Below are 2,500 nucleotides of genomic sequence, written 5' to 3'. Positions count from 1 at the left end.
ACCCACGACGCCCCAGCCGGCACCGGGCGCTCGGCCCCGAAGGGCAGACGCGGCGATCTCTCCTCGCCCGAACGGCGGGCCGACGGACACGCGCGCCTATAGTACCCGACCGAGGCCGGGTTACCTTGCGCGCGGCCTTCTCGCCGCCGTCCAGACGGTCGCGGCCTTCGCCCGGCGCTAGTGCGCTGGTCCCCGATCGGGCGGCGCCGCCGGCGGCCCGTGAGGGTCCGCACGACAACGTCGCCGACAGGGGGCCGGCTGAAAGCGACCGGGCGACCCGACAGGCCCTCCCGTTTGCCTCTCGACGGTTTCACGTACTCTTTAACTCTCTCTTCAAAGTGCTTTTCAACTTTCCCTCACGGTACTTGTTCGCTATCGGTCTCGTGACCGTATTTAGCCTTAGATGGAGTTTACCACCCGCTTTGGGCTGCATTCCCAAACAACCCGACTCTGGGAAGACGCCGTAGCGCGCCCGCCTGTCGCCGCCATGGGCCTGACACCCGCTCTGGGAAAAGGCCTCGATCAGAAGGACGCGGGCGACCGGCGAAGCGCGCCGTGACGAATTCCGTACGCCACAATTCCGCGCACTCCAAAAGCGCGCGGATTCGGCGATGGGCACATCCCGCTTCACTCGCCGTTACTGAGGGAATCCTCGTTAGTTTCTTTTCCTCCGCTTAGTAATATGCTTAAATTCAGCGGGTAGCCTCGTCCGACCTCAGGCCGAAAGTAAGGACCGGGACTATTCTTCCCGTTCCGCGCTCGCCGTCGGCGCCGCGCGCCGCCGCGCACCTCGATTCCCGCCCTTGAGCCGCCAGCCGTTGGCCTCTTCGAGGTCGACTCGCCGCCGCCGCGCGGGATTCTGGTCGCGATCGTCGCACATCGTGCCGTGCTGTCTTGAGCGGGACGGGCGCTCGCGCGTCCGACGCCGCAGCAGCCGCGCGGAGAAATCCCCGCGCGGAACGTTTGCAACGCGACCCTGAGGCGGGCGCGGCCCCGGGATTGACCCGAGGCCGCAATTTGCGTTCAGAACGTCGATGCTCAATGTGTCCTGCAATTCACACTAATTCACGCAGCTAGCTGCGTCCTTCATCGACTCACGAGCCGAGTGATCCACCGCCAAGAGCCATCCACGATTGTTTCGCTCGCACAGTGCCTCGCACTAAAGGGTGACAAAATATACCGCGCCGAGCGGTCGGCCAGGCCGACGCTTGAAGCCGGAGCGCGCGGCACCGCGGCACTCGACGCGCAAACATTACCGGGTGACCGAATCGCCGGCCGGCGCGCCGCTCCTCGCGGGTCGGGCGCCGGGTAGCAAAAACTTTTTCTCTCGCTTGTCCGAGTTTCGCGTTCGCCGAAGCGTTTGCGAGACCGTTAATGATCCTTCCGCAGGTTCACCTACGGAAACCTTGTTACGACTTTTACTTCCTCTAAATGATCAAGTTAGATCGTCTTCTCGGACGCCGGCTCGACCGTTGCCGGCCGCGCCAGGTCCAATCGGAGGACCTCACTAAACCATTCAATCGGTAGTAGCGACGGGCGGTGTGTACAAAGGGCAGGGACGTAATCAACGCGAGCTAATGACTCGCGCTTACTGGGAATTCCTCGTTCAAGGGAAATAATTGCAATTCCCTATCCCTAGCACGACCGGGGTTCAGCGGGTTACCCAGACCTGTCGGCCAAGGCGAGCACATGCTGATCCGGTCAGTGTAGCGCGCGTGCGGCCCCGAACATCTAAGGGCATCACAGACCTGTTATTGCTCAATCTCGTGTGGCTAAACGCCACTAGTCCCTCTAAGAAGTTAGACGCCGACCGATTGGGTCGCGTAACTAGTTAGCAAGCCAGAGTCTCGTTCGTTATCGGAATTAACCAGACAAATCGCTCCACCAACTAAGAACGGCCATGCACCACCACCCACAGAATCAAGAAAGAGCTCTCAATCTGTCAATCCTCACTGTGTCCGGGCCGGGTGAGATTTCCCGTGTTGAGTCAAATTAAGCCGCAGGCTCCACTCCTGGTGGTGCCCTTCCGTCAATTCCTTTAAGTTTCAGCTTTGCAACCATACTTCCCCCGGAACCCAAAGACTTTGGTTTCCCGCAAGCTGCCGGAGAGGTCGTAAAACTAACGCCCCCCGATCGCTAGTTGGCATCGTTTATAGTCAGAACTAGGACGGTATCTGATCGTCTTCGAACCTCTGACTTTCGCTCTTGATTAAAGAAAACATTCTTGGCAAATGCTTTCGCAGTCGTTCGTCTTGCGCCGATCCAAGAATTTCACCTCTAACGGCACAGTACGAATGCCCCCGTCTGTCCCTCTTAATCATTACCTCGCGCTCCGAAAACCAACAAAATAGAACCGAGGTCCTATTCCATTATTCCATGCACCATTATTCAGGCGAATCGCCTGCTTTGAACACTCTAATTTTTTCAAAGTAAACGTTCCGGCCGCCGCCGACACTCAGTCAAGGGCACCGGCGGAGAACCGGAGGTGAGGCCAGGACGG

General features: G+C 59.4%; 2 non-coding genes and 1 pseudogene across 2 annotated transcripts in view; all 3 read right to left on the bottom strand.

Annotated features, from left to right (window-relative positions):
- The window catches only part of LOC146143599 (large subunit ribosomal RNA), a 3,679-nt pseudogene extending 2,956 nt beyond the window's left edge, over positions 1–723 (bottom strand).
- A 248-nt stretch (positions 724–971) lies between these two features.
- LOC146143598 (5.8S ribosomal RNA) lies at positions 972–1,125 on the bottom strand. Its single transcript, XR_014501186.1, has one exon. It is a non-coding gene; the product is annotated as a 5.8S ribosomal RNA (ribosomal RNA).
- Positions 1,126–1,372: 247 nt separating this feature from the next.
- LOC146143597 (small subunit ribosomal RNA) overlaps positions 1,373–2,500 on the bottom strand; it is a 1,811-nt gene continuing 683 nt past the window's right edge. Inside the window, exon 1 of the ribosomal RNA XR_014500380.1 lies at positions 1,373–2,500. This exon is cut by the window's right edge and continues 683 nt beyond it. This is a non-coding gene — a ribosomal RNA (small subunit ribosomal RNA).

The sequence above is a fragment of the Ascidiella aspersa genome, chromosome 5, assembly GCF_963924565.1.
Source record: "Ascidiella aspersa chromosome 5, kaAscAspe10.2, whole genome shotgun sequence".
In the NCBI taxonomy this organism is placed as follows: domain Eukaryota; kingdom Metazoa; phylum Chordata; class Ascidiacea; order Phlebobranchia; family Ascidiidae; genus Ascidiella; species Ascidiella aspersa.
This window is presented reverse-complemented; position numbering and strand designations above follow the sequence as displayed.